Raw genomic sequence first — 19,721 nt, 5'->3', positions numbered from 1 at the left:
AGATGACAAACTGCATCTATTCTGGATTATACTTATCATTACATTTTTGTATTAAGTATACAAAGTATAGTACAATAAGTAATAGAAAATGGTATTGGTTAAGTCCTTAGGAATTGCATAACTTTTAATCACCTCAATGCATTAATCAAGACCAAGTCAAAAACGAATTGTCCATTACCTGACACTATTCCAACTGTAATCTAATACATCTTGATAACAATCTGTTAAAAAGGAGGACGGGGAACTACACCCGGTGCAGCATGTGACACACAGAGCTTTGATCATCACACGAGCGGCTCAGAGGCCGTCACTTTGCTTTGACATTTGGAACAATCCGGGGTCTTTTGTGTTTTGACTGGTGTTTTCTCCACCCCTCACATTTCCTTATCAGGTCGACACACTGACTGACTTATTTCAGATGCGAGGGTTGCCTGGTGATTATGACCATGAAAAGGGGCAAACCAAGAGAAAGAAAAAGAAGAACTGGTACTTTGATGACAGCAATAATTGGTTGTTTGACCAACATGAGTCACTGAGTTGTTGGTTTGCAAAGAATAGCTGTTATGGGAGCACTTCAATTATGAATTTTGGCTAAAGAGAGTGGGAGTTGCCATTATGTGCATGTGCAACCCTCAAAGTTTTAGTTGTAGTGTAATTTAACAAACTAAAAAGTCTGTAACATTTTATTTATAAAATAATTACAGGTATATTCCCATATAATGCAGAGTTTAAGCAGTATTAATAGTGGAAGCACCCTGCCTTGCCTGAGGCAACTGATCGATCACATCATCCATTCGCTTCAGAGTAACTTATCAGAGCAGCACATCCCACTGTCGGGGAAAAGAAAAGCGGAGTTTTTACAAGTTGGGAAAAGTAGAGAAAACCAGCCAATCAGTCACAACCAGGTCCTGATGAGTGAGAAAAAAAAATCCTCACTTGTTCTTAACTGGGTACTTTTGTAATCACACAATGCTGATGTTAACAAACCTTCAACAGCATCAAAAATTGTGACTGAATTCTCAGATTTATTTGTCAGCTACCGTTAGCAAATGTATTAATCTCAATGTCAAGTTCACCAATCTGGGAGTGACAGCAGTTCCCAAATCTTGTGCTTTGAATTTTGGCAGTAGGACAGCACTTCTGTTTGCAGATGGAAAACAAATTCTGCCTTTATTAATGTCTGATTTTACTGAACCAGCTATGTGCACCAAAACGTAAAAACACGTTAAGACACTTTCACAACATGTTGGAAAACTAGAAATGGAGGCAAATGCATGCATTTTTCATAACAGCAATTTTTCACAGTATAAGAATTAATATGTAGATTCATGAGTGGTTGATGCACTTCTTCAAAATGCGCAAAATAAAGCAAATATAATTAACTTGTTGCAAAAAAGCAGTAAGTCAATTGGATGACTGTGCCGTGAGCAAGACACTGAGAAACTTCACAGTGCCCCAAAGCTTTATTGTCTGCTTTATTCTGTCACTCACTCATTTCAAAATGGAAAATAATCTGAAAAATAGACTGGAGGAAAACATAAGCCTAATGACAAATGTACAGTGCTTCAGGCCAAACCATCAAACTATACGCAGTCCAGGATTTATTTTTGTAAAAATGTGATTGATTGTGACATTACATCAGAACATACACATACAACATATAGTTTTACTGCAGGAAAGTAGAGCATAGTGTGTTCTAGGAAACAATAAGTTTTATCCTTCAGCTAAATCTCTCTGCTATGCAAAGCATGCCGCTCCTGTGCAAGCAGTTTTTTGGCTGTGTTCAACTGTGGAGTTAGTCTCATAAAAACTTTTTTCTTTTTTTTTTTTTAAGTAAACACCAAGGATTTTCAATACACCCTGCTTCTGTTTGCATACTGCAAGAGGAAAACTATGTATCGTGATTAAGGCTGATATCTGAAGATGTTTTACAAAATACAAGACAAGTGAGGAGGGCTGAGAGAGAGTAGAAAGGACACACTGTGAATACGACCAATTGTTCTATTTGGTACAGTTCGTCCTGGATAACTGATTGTGTCACGACATTCCCATCATAGCAAGAGAAGAAGACAGGATTGGGAAGTTAGGGGGGAAGAAGGGGGGTGGTTTAACTATTCCTGGGAGACCAAGATAATAAACATTTCCCACTCCTACTGCCACTCTGTCTTTACATCACTATGTCTTGTATAGAAAGAGAGAAATGGCTGACACCTTTTTTGTTTCGGTTTCCAAGCGCAGACAAAAGGCAGGGTGGCTGGCAAGGGCAGGGCAGCTCAGTTGCATGATTTGTGCATTCCTCACCACTCCACCACACCCCACCGGTGCACAGGCACAGTCAGTAGACGAGCTCGGAGCAACAATAACATTTCCCTTTCTCCATTCTCTTCTAGTTCACTCTAAAGGGCTGATTCAACGCATCGCTGCATCCTCATATTTACATACAAATAAGAGGGAGGATGTGGATAGTTATCGCTGCCTGCCCCCCTCTGCGTGCATGCGTGTCTCGGTTATTTGCCAGTTTTTCCCCCCTTTTCTTCAAAAAACTGTGGGGATGTCAGATTAGAAAATCCACTCTGTTTGCCGAGGGCTAATGGAGCTCTGGAGCCTCCCTTAACCTTGATAAGGAAACACAAAGACAATATGAATGACAAATATGAGTGAGGACTTCAGATATCAGCCAGCATCAGTGTGTGATGACAGCAGCAGGGGGATAATAGCCTTTAAGAAAAAAAAAGGTTTGTGTGAGGAGCATAAATCAGGGCTCATCTTAAAAGCCCCCATCTCTGTTGTGTTTGTGGCTCTATTGAAGCACGAAGATTTACTACATGCTCATCCTGCTGCTCCCTTTTCGTAAGTTAGCCCGCGGAGGGGATCACCCCAGAAATTTGAAATAAAATCTGTGGGGCTTTCAGAAGCAGCCTGAAGATATAAGGTGAGAACGCAGAGAGGGAGAGAGTCACTGTGTGGACTTCCTCCCCTGAGCAAAGATCTGTTTGTTATTCATGAGAACGCTTGCTCTCCTTGGGAGATTCTGGGAAAATTATGCTGTGGGTCTGGACAAATTAACTGCTTTTCTTTGCCACTGGACAGAAATGGCCACTGTCAATCCACAGTCTTCCATGACCCCGAGCCCTTCTGTGGCTTATCTTGCTCAGCAAAGTAGAAATAGGGAAAGCAAGAGATTGAGTGAGGGAATTAGTTCAGTACTTCGATAATGGATATCCTTGGAAGAACCCCAACTACTCATCATGGCGTTGGGGGGGTGGTGGGGGGGAGAGGAAGAGAAAGGGATGAAGACAAAGAGTGCAAGGCAAAAGAATGTGCATTCAGGCATGTCCCGAAGCCAAACCCAAGCATGTTGAGCTTAAACTTGATTACTAAAACAGATTCAAAAGAAATACATTTCCCATTTTCTATACTGAACCCTTATTTATGATGTTAAGTACCTTGCTAACTTTCACAGTCTCACAAGTGAAAGGCAATGCCTCCCTCAGCGACCCAACAGAGAGATTCAGTTACAACGACTGCAACATAATATATAACAGACAGCTGATTGTACCCTCTCAATTTTTCAAGACTAAAGCTCTTTATCTGTTCTTTGAAGAGTCACTTCAGGAAAGAAGGGCAGTTCTAAGCTTCAAGAGAGGAAGAGCGGTAGAGCTTTGCATGCAAATGAGGAAGCCGGCTGGAAAACACGGCCAGATTAATTGAAAGCACCTCGCAGCAGGTCCTGAACACAAACACACGACACAGACGTGTCCATCAATGTCCCTGATTTCTGCTGGAAATAATAATCCAAACGCAGCTAGTGACTCGTGAATTAGTCTCATCCACGAAATCCAGAATCATCCCTTTGATGAAAGACTGGCAGAGAGATCAAGATGGCTCCTGTGCAAGGATTCAGTTGCATAACAGCACGTGCACTGTAACATTATGTAACAGATCTCGAGGGCAAATCGATCCCCATTATAAATCATTCTGCACTGAGGCAGTCATGATTTACTTAGATTTTAATGGCAGGCGTTTCGAGGAGATGGCAGCACCATAGATACACAATAAGGACACATACCACAGAGTAACCTCCCTCACAGTATCATCCTCCTCCCTCCTGCGTGCAAGGACATGCTGTATCCCACTTAAAGCACTTTTTGGGAGGGAGGAGAAGCAGCGAAGTGGAGAGTGGACACACTCAACGACGACAGGCCTCCCATTAACCCTGAGTGAGTGGGAGGACCTTGGACTAGTGATAAAGATGGCTGGGCCAACTGGGTGACAATGCTAAGGCCAGTCAAGCTTGTTACTCAGCTGTTGCAACAAGAAGTATCCTCTTTTCCTGCTAGAGAGATGGTGAGAACAGAAAGTCTGGAGCTGGAGGATAAGACTGACAGTCGGCATGTGACTGGCCGTTTCTTTGGCCTGTACTGCCACAATAATCATGCTAATGTTAATGAATATCCCAGAAGAGCTCTGACATCAGATGCCCTGCTCTGCCTCGTGTTAACATGTTCAATCAATGTTTCCTTTCTCAAAAGTACTAAACGTAATAAAGTAAAGTAATAAACGCTGATATTTTAAAAGATTTGTTACAGAAAGAGTTTTCATCAACATTTTAGTTCTTCCTTTAAATAATTTTCTTTTCTTGAAGCTAACTGAAGTACTGTGAAAAACCCTACTGAGTTCCTGCCGGTTCATTATTATTATTTGTTGTCTCAGCTCAAATTGCTGTGAGCGGCATGAGCTAGAAACATGAAACTTAGCCCTATAACTGGAAATGATGTGACAATGCTTTCCTAGAAATATAAGCCCAATCAGTCAGACAGTGGCAACACCAAATTTGGGCTAAAGCATTGCGGGACTGAGATACACATTTCTATTATAAATGAGCAAGGTGGGATGACCAGCATGGCCACTGTCAACCCGAAATATCTTCACAAAGGGCACGGCTTAGCAGGAAATTGGCAAATGGTTGAACTTTGAGTGTGCAATTATTGAAAAGCTGCATACATTGTAATTATGACTGGTCACACACCCTCCTTAAATAGAATTAAATTAGCTGAAATGCCTATGTTTGGCTTTGGAAACCTGAAACTTGCGGCTTGTTCTTGCGGCTTTAATTTTAGCCAACTGAGTTGCTTCCTTCACAAAAAGGTTTAAATCTGGAATCGCCACTTGCGGCTATATTATTACACCTTGCCGGTTATTACACAATATACAGTATCGAAAATTGTTGAAGCACGTATTGCATTCCAGCAGGAGAGAGGCAGAACTATTGTGTACAGAGACCATTGTGTTTGTCCACTGGCAGACACCGAACCAGACCATGAGTCATGCTAAGCACAGTCAGAAAGGTTACAGTCTGGTCATCACACAGACTTTGTATCAGCTCTAAATTCAATCCTGGCTCACTTTTACAGTACCTGCCAACCATTACAGCAGACAAGCACAGGAGATACCACAAGTACATGAGCTGGGAAATGAAAAACTGGTTTACAATCCAAACGCATGCAGTATGTAAATAGTGATTGCTGTCAAGACCAACTGTGAGAGAAAGAGCACTGCAAATAAGAAATTCATTTCACTTGTCAGTCTGGCTATATCAGATGGTTGCTCTACTCTAAGCTGTAGAAACTGATTCATCAAGTTCTGAGGTTCCTGTCCTGGTGGAGGTACAAGAAAGGATTGAGCACAATTTCTACATAAAAGTAACCAGCAAAATGGTATTATTTAACAATCTACTTAGCTATGTACCATTAAACAACGAAACAGCCAGAAATGCACACACCACCAAGATGTATGCTAATGGTTGTAGGGCCATTGACGTATTTGTTCCCTGCTGTTTTAGAGACAGAATCCCCCTTAATATAAAGCATAAACTGAAAGAATGGTCAAAGTGGACATTTTCCACATGAAAAAAACACAACAACAACTGGATTCTCAACCACTTTTAGCCGAACAAATAACAAGCCTTAATCTCCACAAACAAACTTCCTTGTAACTTAAGAGATCAGGATTTTTCCTAGAACTTTCTTCTCAGGCAGCCTTCACCCCCAGGCTATATAAATTGTTGACAGCACAACATATCATCATAGGAAGCTCTGGTTTCACCTTACAGCCTTAATTCAGGTAAACGACAAAAAAAGGTTTAAAGAACTGTGTTCAACTTTGCCCATACCAACCAACAGAAATGCCCATAATGAGGGCATTCTCTTTACTTGCACACAATAACACACAAATTGTCACAATTGTTTTGAATGAGCTGCTTCAAATTCAGTCATTTTGAGCCATAATAATGTCAAAAATATCCTGGGGAGACTGTATAGGCTTCATCTGCAATGCCTCAACTAGGTGATGTGAAGGCAGGTGACTTTGGATGAAAACATCGTGCTTAGCGAGAGTTGAAAGTCAAATATTGTGGTTGTTGTGGTGCATTTTGTCCATTTTGACAGTCATGAAGTTGTTGCACTCCAGAAGCGCCCTGTTTACATTCAGTAACGTCTCAAAGAATTCCCGGGGGGACTTGCAACACTCACTCTGTCCTCTAGATAATGGTGGGCCATCAACTGTTTGCATTTGATTGTGTGACCTTTCAGGCTGACACGAGGAAGATAAATTCCACCCCGTGGACAGAGAGCTGGTGAGACCGGGCCACTCGTCCTAGCCTGGACAGATCCACGTTTCGCTACTGGACCAATAGTGAAAACGGTGAGGAAGGAGGAGGAAAAAAAAAAAAATATTGAGCTGAGGAGAAGGAGAGAGGAGAGGACACATAGGCCACACACACACACACACAGCTACCTCATGTTTACTCATGAGCTTGAAGCCTGAAATGCAAACAAATGACTATGGACGCAAGCAGGCTCGAGGACTGACTTACTAATGAGCTGTTCATGGAGATATCTGACGACGGCAGGATTTTTATTAGAGTTGGAGAAGGAGAGAACAAATGGAAAAAGGAAAATAAACCATATACATCCACATTCCAAATACCAGAAGAAAGATAAAATACAGAAAAAAGGGGTCAGACAAAAATATAAATAAAGAAACTGGTGGTGAAAAAAGGGGGGTTCATGACATACGGCAGTAGGAAAAGCATACAATCCACCAGGGCGGCTTGTAATGAAAATCCAATCTGTCATGCTGTACTGAGAAGTTTCATTGGCTATGAATCTTTTAGGAGGCAGTCTGCACCACAGGCAAAGGTTAATACCTGCAGAGGAGAGAGGGCTACAATACACCGCCATGCTAAAAATTACCGCTCAGCTTCTCTTTCTCTGAACATGAAGGCATGACTGAAACGCCTCCACATCTGTCTATTCAACTTTCACTTGTGGGTTTGTACACAGTTTTGGGGCCAGACAGCAACAGGTAAAAACCAACTAGCTGCAGCATCTATTACACAACATTTTGCTTTCAAATAAGGGAAGAAATTACAAATTAAAAAGGAGACAGCAGAAACAGAAGTATTGAGAGAATAACTACAAACTGCATAATATCCAAGAATGTCGGTCTGTGGTCTAGAATTATCCCCGTGCTGTGATCATCTCAGTACACAGATTACAGCGCAAAGTGAGGATAATTCAAAATTAAAGAGGTGAGTGGACTGAAGAAACAGAGACGGAGAAAATGACATGCTCTTTACTCCAACTAATAATCAGCATGATAAAAGCAGAAAGAAGTGCTGATTGGGCGAATGTGTGAAGGCCAGAGATCAGAATAAACAAAATGTCTGGTTTCTGCTCTGTGCTTTGATCTTCCTTACTGATCATGACAAGCATCTTAAATTCCTTTATTACAGTCAGAAGGCATCAGTGTAAGGGCAGAGAGTATGTTTTGAGATCTGTGTAACAGCAGAAACAGATATTTTCAGCTGCAATATTTGAACATACACAACATGTTTCACTTAAAAAAAATAAAAACAGAAAAAAACAAGATGTATTATTTATTATCAGTCTGCCTGTCAGTAACTCTGTCTGCATCCCTAAACCCTATAGTTTGTATGAAAATGGGTTGGGCCAATAATGTCATTCTGGGGCAATAACCACCGGTGACCGAGGGGGTAAAGTCATTACAACAACATCTGCAGCAACACGAAAAGAAGCAAAGGTTAATACGAGTCGGGCAACACTTGAAAAAAAGAGTGATCCTCTGATGAGCCATGCTGGCATCATCATTCGAGGAAGGAGGAAATGGCAAGAAGTGATGCGGAACACGTTTGTTGCTGGACAGGTCTGACACCAGCAAGACTAAAACTGTGGCACAAACTTGCAGTGTTAGAATATCTACAACTTCACAAAGTCTAATGAAAAAGTTTAGCAAGAGTAAGTGAAAAAAATAAAAAATAAATTTGGCAGATAATAGCCAGCTGTCTGGTGCATTGTATTGGTCTTAGCTACAGGACAGCCGCACATGTTGTGTTGACACTGTAGTGCAGCATATTGGACTTTAAATGAAACAATGACTATGTTAGAAAGCTGACATTCAACTTTAATTCAAGTGTGTTTACATCCACATCAGATCAGAGACAGAAGGTAGGACAATCTAACATGAACTTAAATAAAGTCGATAATGTTGATGTAATTTGGTGTATAAGTCCCACAGACATCTACTGCAGCCATCTTCATTCTTTAACTGCAGGGATGAGTATTGTTTGAAATTTCCAAGTAATATTAGCAATACAATACCTGAGTTTTGGTACTGATTCAATTTGATTTACTTCACTTTTCAGAAATATATTTTACATACTAATACGTATTTCTACATTACAGAATAAAAATGTAAAGATTATAAAGCTGACCAGACATTTGATGGCAGCTTTTGGTACTTGACCACTCTCTATACTTTGGTGCAAAGGACAGATTTTTTGAAAACACACAATTATGGATTGAGACTAGATGACTGACTTAGCCAGTCAAGAGCATTCTCTGTCTTTTAAAAGTCTCTATTGTTGCCTTGGATCGTTGTTGTGGAAATGTCCTAAAATTGTAAGGTTATGCATTATGTCTCCTGCGTCCTACACTGTTGACCCAGCATGGACGTGAACACCCTCAAATGCCCCTCTCTTTTTATGTAATCATTATTGTTTCATTTGAAATTCAGTGTGCATGATGTATAACATGTCATTGTCCTGACTCTCTGTTTGCACTGCACTATCCGTGTGTCCACTAACAGGGTGTGCCAACAACGTCAAGATTGAAAACTTGGCACTGGATATTGTTGTATTAGCCTTCATGCTGGCTAGAGCACCATGTTTACTGCTCACCTCAAGAGATTATATTATATATATATATAAAATCTCTTGAGGTGAGCAGATGTCAGCCTTGCTGGCGTCATAATGTAACTTTCGCTACAGGTCACAGATAAGATGTTGACTGAAATAACGCCCTCACGTTCACTTATCCACCATTCCCTACATCGTAAACACTATAGTGAGCAGTTAATTAAGATTACAGACACTTTGTGCAAGAACTAACAGGTGTAACGAGGAAATAAATTATTTTATTTATTGTGGTAAAACACTGTGATGAACATTAAATTTTTTCCTTTATTTATATATTGACATGTTTATGTTTTATATATTCATTGTTATAAACCAGTGTGGGATACCAATTTTTATTCAACTTGTTCATGTTTTACATTGATTGTTGTAAAGCACTTTGCTACCTGTATTGAAAAGTGCTATACAAATAAAGCCATTATTATTGTGATGTGGAATTTTTAGCTATGGATAAGATAAGATAGCCTTTATTGATCTCACACTGGGGCAATTCCCTTGTTACAGCTGATTCAGGAACAACACAATACAACGGGTAAGATCTGAAACACACATTAAATATATTAGATTAAATATTGTACACTCTATACACCTTTTATAAACAGATGTGACTGATATGCAACATTGCACAGGTCACAGCAGGAGGTAGCAGCATGGAGTATAAATAAATATAATTGCCGCAATAAGGCTGCAACTAGCAATTATTTTTATTGTTGATTTTTTCAAATTAATTGATTAGTTGTTTGATCTATAAAATGTGAGAAAATGGTGTCATAGAGGAGGAACAAATTCACATTTAAGAAGCTGGAATCAAATCATTTCTCTTAAAAAAAAAAAAAGACTCAAACTATATCCAAATAGTTGGTGATTCATTTAATAGTCAACTAATCCAATTATTTACTAATTATTCGATTAATCGTTACTGCTCCATTATATAGAACCTCCGACATATTAAAAATAGTATTCAAAATGCCATTGACACAAATGTTATTATGCAAGTTACATTTTGCAAAAAGGGAGATTTCCACCATTTTAATACAATTTTGTTAACAATGAAAGAAATCATGGACAGACACTTTTTTGAGTAATAATCATAATCTAGCAAACACGTTACACAGCACACCTTCACATCCTTCATTACTTTTTTTAAACCTTTCTCTCATAACTAGCAACAGACTAATGTTTTTAAGAAAAACATCCACACTCACATAAGCTACCTTGATCCATGAGGAGGCATTTGCTGTGATCAATCCAACTATTTGCATGCATTGGGATGCAAATCATTATCTAGTCCTACAGGAGGCATTTCTAGCCCCATGCTGAAAATGGAAATGCTTGGACAGAATATAATACCCTCAGACTACCCAGTACATTTAACGGTTGTCAGGTTTTCTCCATATAAATGATGTAATACTATAAAATGCAGATGAAAATGCAGGTGGTGTTTCCAGACCCGCTACCTTATGTAAGTATTTAGTTCTGTCCATTATCCCTTCTACTATCCGTCTGCTCAATGCCTTCATAGCTTTTATTTTACAGATTTGAATACCTTATAAAATAGATATTTTATAAATGCAGGGTTTCCCCCAAGAAAATGTTTAGCAGGGGTGGTTAGTCATGTAACGTCAAGTAAGTTTGCTTCCAACTGGTTTTCTGCGTTTCCCGACATAAGTACTTTGATTAATTACCACAATGCAAAATTATGACGCGATCAATCCATTAGTCTAACAGATTATGATGGCATATTATGTGAAGTGAAGGCTCATTCATTAAATATACAGCATTTACTGTGTGAAGTACTGTTTCTGCTCTTTTCACCTTTACTTCACAAAAGTGTATTGATGTTTTCTGATAGCAGCAAAGGCAGTCTTTATTTCAGGGGGGCCTTCTCCTAAAAAATGCTGTGAGAAAGACTTGAATTGTTTCTATTTCTTACTCACTGGAACATACAGTACAGCTTTTAAATGTATTTTAAGTTGTTTTTTGTTTTGTTTCCTAGTTTATTGTGCTGTTGTCCAGTATTGTGAGCTGCCACTTCACATTTGCCCTTGTAGGGATGAATAAAGCTGTACTGAAAATTGTAGAAATGGTATCACGGAAGGAAATGAATGTACATGTATTACACACTTGTACAATACAGCATAAAAACAAGTAATTTTCTGAAGTCCAGCAAGAGAGAGCTGGAATGAGAAAACGAGGCAGTTTGTGGGTGGTACAGTATAAGATCACTGTCTCCAGTGTTGTGTGTCAAAGCGGCATACTGCCTTGGTAAACACAATACAACACACACACACACAAGCACAAAGACACTCGAGCTTCAAGGCATGAGCTTGATAACAAGTAGAGTCCCTTCTCTCGACTGAAGCAGGTTTCAGGCTCCTTTGTTGGGAAGAAAAGCTTAGAGATCAAGGCTTCGTGTGTTTGGCAGTTTAGAGCCACATATTTATTTGATTTCAAGGGTTCAACTGCATTCCTGAGCCGTTTCACTGAGCGGCGTTTTCAATACTGTGTCCTTTTGAAGTGCGACTTTCTGTGGCCTATGTGCAATTTTTCAAACAGCCAGGCAAGTCTGTTTAAAGTGAAAAATTAAATCAATCCACTGGTGTTGAAAATATTTTCCCTTCGGCCTGAATTACCACATAAATCCTCATATGTCTTGTTCTAATAAATCCTATTTGTTTTCATTCAAGGGTAACACATGTGCCAAAAGCACCATTAATGTTCAGTATAGACTTTATTATTTTTTTTTTTTAATTCTTCTTGCAGTTCAGTTTGTGTCGTCCTCTCCATTGGTAAGTAAAATTGCCAAACAAAACACTGGTGAGACTCAAAAACATCCTGTTCAGCCAACATTCCTCCGTCTGGGTCTTTCACTGTCCCTCTTAACTGAAACAGGAGGAAGTGATGTTTGTTGATCATTCCTGAAGTGCAGGCTAGGTTACACATGTAAAAACAGCTTCAGTGTTTCTCATTAATTACTGAGACTATGGCGGCCCACCACAGTCTAATTTGTTCCGCTATAGTTTCGAAAATATTTTTATGCTGTTGTTAATCTCGCATGCACATACTGTGGCATCCAACTCGAGAAAACTGCTTTTAGAGGCAAGTATGGTGTATGTTAAACAAGGGTTTAAACAGCTTTGAGTGTATCCACTTTCATTCGTTAACGAGAATGGTCGAGCTAACTGCACCTAAATTTGGAGTGCACACGTAAGTCTTTATGGTAAATGCACTGAGAGACCAGACAAGCCGGGTTAGCAACTTTATTCTGTCATTTTCTCATTTTACAAAGACAAGTATGTGGCTGACTTTTTTGCTGTGTGGTCACCATTTATATCTATACAATGTGTTTATAAGAAAATTGTTACCAAGAATCACAAAATTCTTCATAGATCTAGCCTCTCTTTGCTCTCAAAGTGCAACCCCCGAGAGGGGTCCACCCACCATAGTCTCACAAAATCCTGTGGGAAACACTGATCTTGTCTGATAGGTTTGAGCAAGAGCCATGGTGACGCAACACACAGAGGCAGTGCGTGAAACCTGTTAGACTGCAGACAAAATCAGTTTGTTGGTGTGCATTCACTCATACAAATATAACTGAGGGTTATTGTCCCTCATGCAATAAAACGGCAGAGTGAGCAGAGGACTGTGGCTGCGTTATGCAGGAAATCTCAGACAGCACAGGTCTGATTTTTAATGGACTATAACTGATGTTCAAAATGTTGTAACTGTAAAGCGACACAGGAGATTCATATTCAGGCATTTGAAAACATTCAACTGACTGACCTGATGGAGGTGCTACATTTAGGGGCCAACATTTCTAAATTTAAAAAGGCCATAAATTCAACTGGTCCAACTGGACTGCAACTCAATTCAGTAGAGGCCGGACTCCATTTATATTATTGGGGTTACAATTGGTTTTAAAAGCTGTTCATATTTTCTGTTTATTATCTGTGAAAGTGATATACAAAAATTCATTTTTGAAATTTGTAGGCCTATGATGACAAGTTCCAGCTACAAAGCCAAATACAGAAATGCAAAAGTGGAAAGTAACAATGTGAAGAACTGTCCCTAAATACTACCTGCTTAAAAGGTGGAGTAAGCAAATCTGGAGAAATCCAATTCCATGACAAATACCACAACAGAGCAAACAATGACACAGCAAGTAACTAACAATTGCAATGTTGTCGGTTAGCAAACTGTCGCTACAGCTGCGAAGCGAACACGCAGAGAGGACATGACAGTCTCAGAGCCAGCACAGCAGTTCCAGTCAGTGATACTGTGCCGCTACTACAGCTATCATCAACAACAGCATGTCTTGGCAAAAATGTACAGCAAGCTGAATGTCCGTGGGCAAGTCATTTAATGTTATCAAAGTACTTCGTAATGACTGAACAGTGTTGTGCGGCAGGGTGCAGGGAACTTTGTTTGATTCCCATTTACAGAGCCAGGGCTGTGTATAAACAAACACTTTTTTTTTTTCTTTAGCGCGCACACAGAACAGACAGCTAGCGGATTGTAAGGATATATTTGCTCAATATGACAAAAAGACTTGTATTGGATGTGATCGCTTAGCTTACCTTTAAAGGGTAGCATATGTAGACATAAGAAACACAGTCAGAAAAGTTTCTCATTCTGTCTCATGTTATTTGTAAGAGGAAGTTAAGTTATTTATAATTACAAAAGTTACAAAGTCTCGCTTTAAAAAGTCCTTATTAAAAAATCTGAATCCCCCCCGCAGAGCACAGACGACTCACAAGAGTGAGAAATAGGCATACCCTATGCGTACCAGAATTTCAAACAGAATAGAGTGGAAAAATTATGCCTGGGGTCTCTAAAGTAATTCTACTTTAATGAAAGCAAACAGACAGGCTCCCAAATGCCTAATCATGCAGAGTGGCCTGATTAGGGCTGACTCTCAAATTCCCCACAGTCGTCAGCAAACACAGGAATGTCCGACAAATAGGTTACACATGGACACACAGGATCACAACATACACTCACCCAGTCCTCTAATCCCTGCCGTGTGCGTTTGTGTGTGTCAACCTAGCAAGACGCCTGACAGCCAAGTACAGAAAGTTCCCCAACAACCACACAACGGGGGGAGACTTGTTTCCTAAAAGCGGAAGCATAAAACCAATTATCGCTTATCTCAGCAGGCCTCCATAAACTATTACGATTAAAATCCCAAACAGTACATTTCTATAAACTGCATGTCCATTACCACAACACACACCGGGTCGTGTTAATGTTCTCAGCAGGAATGCTGGTAATGAGGAGGAAAAATATGAGAAAGGGAATTACAACGGAGGTTCTGAAAAATGTGTAAATTAACTTAAATTATAGGTGTTAAAGTAAAGATGGATTGACTTGAACTTAAGGGTCTGAATGCAGGGTCAGACGGGGATGAGGCTATTTAGTCTGAAATTGTTTTGCGCCTGCTGAGAAAACAATCAAAGTGGATTTGGTTAAATATTTACATGCGTTATGTTCCAAACTTGAGTTAACACCAATACAATAATAGTTATTTGATGACAAATGTGTATGTTCTGGATATATACACACTGAGCAGTTAAAGATTAGCCAGAATGACAGCAAGTCACGTCAGTCAAGCAGTAGCAGTGAGGGGAGTAATGTCTCTGAGTTTCAGTGGTCGCCCATGCTGAAGTTGAGTATTTTATCCTCAGTTCACCAGAGTTTTGGGATAAAGCACATACACACATCTGAGAGCCCATAACTGTTGAGCTGTATTAAGGGGGGAGAGTGGAGAGAGCGGAGAGAGCGGGTCTGCCTACAGGCGAACAGACAGGCTCGGTCTCACTTCTTCACAAGATGTGTGCATGCGATGTCGGTGCTTGGGGGCAAAGCAGATTTTGCATGACTGTGCATTTTTGTCACGCTGTGCGGAGGGGGGGGGGTTGTTCTCTGGTAATAATCTACAGTCTGCTCCACAAAGTTCCTGAACAGGCATAGCTAAAGAGCAGTGACCTGGATAAAAAGAGACTTTGAACTTGTGTGTGCCAAAAAAACAACAAAAACTTCAACATTAAATATCAAACAGAAATTTGTGAAGGTGTGCCATACTACAGCAGTTCTTACTTTGAATACACTTAATTCTACTGTGACACCAAGGCAAATAACAATCAGAGAAACCTTTTCAGAAACAGTCTTTGTCTGCTCTAAGTTTTCAGTGACATTTTGGTCCTGAAATCAATTTTGTCAAAGTCAATGTAGCTTCAGATTATGATTAAGATATTGTGGACTTTTTTAAACACTTCTTTGTTCTTGCAACTACTACTATCACTAGACAATCTGCAACTCTGTCTGTATCAAATATTCCTGAATTAATTTCAGCTACAAAACCCTATTTAGTAGAATTATTAAACATTTCTAAAAATATAAAATACTGACAGCTTAGTAATGATGTAGGACTGAACATTAATGCTTTTGCAAAATTGACACAGGAAGTGCTGACTCTGTGGAAATGTGAACATAAACAATGGATCATTCTGATCTAAGAAGATGTAAACAAGAATTTTTGGTACTTGTCAGCTTTTGATGCTCTGCACTACAAACACATTTCATTCAACAACGACAGTGAGTGAGGTGGTGAGTTATATCACCCTTTTCTAACTAGCTAGTGGGCAGACAGTAATATTTCCATCTCACAGACTCTTAAGCTCTAATCCAGTGATCCGATGCCATCTGACAGCACAATGGACGCTCACCTAGTCAGGGGTCACTTTAATGGGAAATTAACTTTATGTAACATTCCTACAAACTGAACAAAACCACGTGCCACGGCCCTTTACAAGGACGCTGTGTGTTTTATGAAGTGTTGAGAGACCCCTAAGGTGCCTGTATAGAGAGGCGGCCAAGTTTGGAACGACTTCATCGCAGAAGCAGACAAGCAACACTTCCTCTTTCTCCCAATCTTTCCTCCACCTTTGGAATTCCCTTAAATTTCACAGAGCAGCTCAACTAGGATTTTCCTCTCTATTCGTCACCCCTTTGAAACATTTCCAGTGATGTTGACCCTTGTAAACAATCCAGTGGAGTTCATTCCAGTAAGTCAGCCAGACAATATGTTCTTCTTGGTGATTCTTGGTGGGGAAATGTATCTTTGAGAAACAAGTTTGTTAATTAAAGTAGCATTCCTGTTGTTCAACTAACAAGTGAAAAGAAGGAAACAAAACACCCTGCCTAAATAGCTCATTGCTTACCTAAGTGCATGATTAAATCCCTGTGGTATTTACTGTGATGATGTGCCCTTCTTTGGAGGTTTTAACAGCAAGTGAAACGCCACACCAAGCAAATTAACATTCTTGACTGTGAATTGAGAGCCTACTTACGTTTGAACAACTGTGAGGATTTAGGAGTCCAGTAATTCACAAATGTCATGATTCAGTCTCATTTCATATGTTTTTAAGGAGAATGTACCTTAAATTTCTACTGTAATTTTGTTGCAACATTAAACATTTATCCAACTGTTTTCCAGTTGAACATTCAGAGCACTGGAACGAATGGTTGCGCTGTGATCATACACACACCATATCTTACCTATGTGGAACATAAAAATGGAAGAACTGCACCAAAACACAACTTTTAAACACCTTCAGAAAGCTATAAAACATTAAAAGAGGCATCTACTTTAACTTACAGTCTAATGGGCAAAATAGTAAATAGGACATCAAGTTAATTCCTTGCAAATCTGTGGTTGCTCTTGCTGAAGAGGCAACAAAAACACACACATTAGTGTCTATTTATTTAAACCAGTGTTAAACCATGCATTCTCTGCAGCTGCACTGGGGTAAAATTGGATCTAATGTTGTCCAAACTCTGCTCTTAGCATGGCCCACACTTACAGTACGACTTCACACCTCACTGAACCACAGAGTAAAATGGAGCAGAAACAAATCTGTGCACAAACGAGGCAGGGGTGTTTGAATTTAAGGCATTTGCTGATTAATGGCAGCGCACAGAGCCTCATTTGATATGTGACAAATTGCTCCACACACACACACACACACTTACAATGTTCAAATTATTGATTTGCTCTAATTTGGCATAATTTTGCCATGAATCAGACGTATAAAAATATCCCAATGATTTCATGCAATCAGTCTTACTTTAAATGTTACTTGAAATGCGTGAAATTTAAGTGTAAAGTTTAAAACAACCCTTTTATAACTCTCCAAAGTAGCTTTAGGTGTGTTAAAGTCATCATGTTTCACGCTCTCTGACAGTATTAAAATCTGCTTGTTCCAGCTTTTCATTACAGCTACAGTACATTATGTTTACAGTAAATTTTCTTCTCTTTAATGGCTGTTCACTTCCATCAAACAGAAATATTCTGCACATTTTCAACTTATCATTTTAGCCTTCTTTGGACATTTTAGGCACTCCACCAGAACATAAATAGAGGCTAGTGGGTATGAGCAGAGTTTAGCTACAAAGCAGGAGTTTGTAGTGACTGACTGCCGAGTGGGACAATAGTGTTTAATAGGTTATATAGGAAAAGTTTGTTTAAAACATTATCAACTCACTGGATTGACAAAATGTCGGGCTAAACAAGGACCCCTCTTGTCTACCATGCCATCCTATCACCAGCGTGCTAACTGCCTGAGCGCATGGCACAATATCGCATGTTAAACCTGTTGACCTCATCGGTGAAACTGCAGACAAATAGCTGTGAGTGGCTGACGGGCTCCACACTCCCCAGCAACTGTGGTCTCTGTGGGGCAGATCCAGCCATACACGTGAGACAAAGTTCACACTCCCTAGCTGAAGAGTCTCACCACAGCTTCAAAACTGACTGTCGTAAAACTGCACAATGAGCGACTTGATCAGACCGCATGATGCGTGTCCGACTGGAAACATGCTTACATCACAACCCAAAACCTTTTCAGATGAGAGAACTCAAACCTCGCAGTAATGTTCAGCCTCTCCCCACGCACCCTCACTCGTCGTTTCTGCATTCCTCTATTGCATAAGCACATCTTGAGCAGGTCAAAGGTCAGCATCAACAACAATGCCCTCCAGTCTGAGGCAGCGAGCTGGGTGAGAGAAAGGAGACACCTTCCCGGGTCGTAGGATGTGGTATTGATTGATGCTGTGCAGAAGTGTCTTTTCTCCAGTAAAGCAGGGAGCTTTTATTAGGCCATTATAGTCTCAACATGCAGAAGATTGGGTTCCCCTGATGCTCTCAAATCCCGCTCAACAGCTATTATGCTGCACGGAACAAGCAAGCGATAATCCCAGGCATCTCTATTCACACCTGTCCACTCATATTCACATCACAAAGGGAGTTTGTGTGAGGGAGTATTCATTTGCATAGTTTGGTCCTCTTTATATGCAACAGGAAGAGACATTGAAACATCTGACAAAAGGAGTAAAAATCTACCGTGCCGCCATTTTTTGCATTTTTATGTTTCTCTCTGATTTCCAGAAGTTTGCAGAATCTGAGTTCATGAGATCTGAGAGATACAGCTTCCATTATTAAAGTGGGATTAGAAAGCCTGTGCTGTTAGTGTTTGTGGCTATAGTTGTCAACATTTGTTTTAAATGGTGAAGTGCAAGATGTTGCCAAACAATAAAGTATTTCAGAGTTGAAATGTAATCTGTGAAGACAAAGGGTCTGAATAAGAAGAGAGAATAAACATTGACATAATTCACTAAAAGCATAAAGCTCTTTTTAAAGCTTAGAAATTAATACTGAAACAACTGATTTGTTGATCAACAGAAAATGACAGAAACGCAATACTTGGATTTGCTAATTTCAGCTCATTAAATGTGAATATTCAACTAACAATAATATTTATTATTTATTAATCTGCCGATTATTTTCTGGTTCCATCGATTCACACAGTCACAATGTTCTCAACCTGCTTGTTTTCTCCAAAAGTCCAATAACCAATGATACTCAATTTATCATAGAACAAATACAGCAAATCCTCATATTTGAGAACCTGGAACCAGAGTGTGTTTGACATTTCTAAATTAAAAAAAAATAAACAGTTAACCCATAATCAAGATGGTTGCAATCAACTAATCGATTATTTAACTAATTGTCGCAGCTGTAGAATATTACCTCAAGGGGCCCCTAAATCAGATCCTCTGTAAGATATGACTAATAACATTTCTTGTTGGAGAGTCAAAAGTGCTTCAGAAAAACATTTCTCTTTAAAAAGGTATCACGACAGATCATGACACCTTCATGTATGGGCTTTGTTAAGTGATGAGCTTGTTTCACTATTTTCTGACATTTTATAGGCTAAATGATCACTTTTAATGTAAAAATAGATAAACTGATAACATAAATAAGCTTTAGTGCCGCCCTAAGCATTACATTGCTTCATTTGAAGTGTGAATCAGTCTTTCTTAGCTCTGAGTGACCTCGAGCATGACATCCACAGGATTATCAAAGCACTAAAGATGCTTTGTTAATCTA

At 39.5% G+C, this 19,721-nt stretch overlaps 1 protein-coding gene across 1 annotated transcript in view; it reads right to left on the bottom strand.

Annotated features, from left to right (window-relative positions):
* The window catches only part of pawr (PRKC, apoptosis, WT1, regulator), a 72,345-nt gene that overhangs the window by 46,660 nt on the left and 5,964 nt on the right, over positions 1 to 19,721 (bottom strand). The window lies entirely within an intron of this gene.

This window comes from Micropterus dolomieu, linkage group LG16, assembly GCF_021292245.1.
Source record: "Micropterus dolomieu isolate WLL.071019.BEF.003 ecotype Adirondacks linkage group LG16, ASM2129224v1, whole genome shotgun sequence".
Taxonomy (NCBI): Eukaryota; Metazoa; Chordata; class Actinopteri; order Centrarchiformes; family Centrarchidae; genus Micropterus; species Micropterus dolomieu.
The sequence above is the reverse complement of the archived record's forward strand: the minus strand, read 5'-3'. Positions and strand labels throughout refer to the sequence as shown.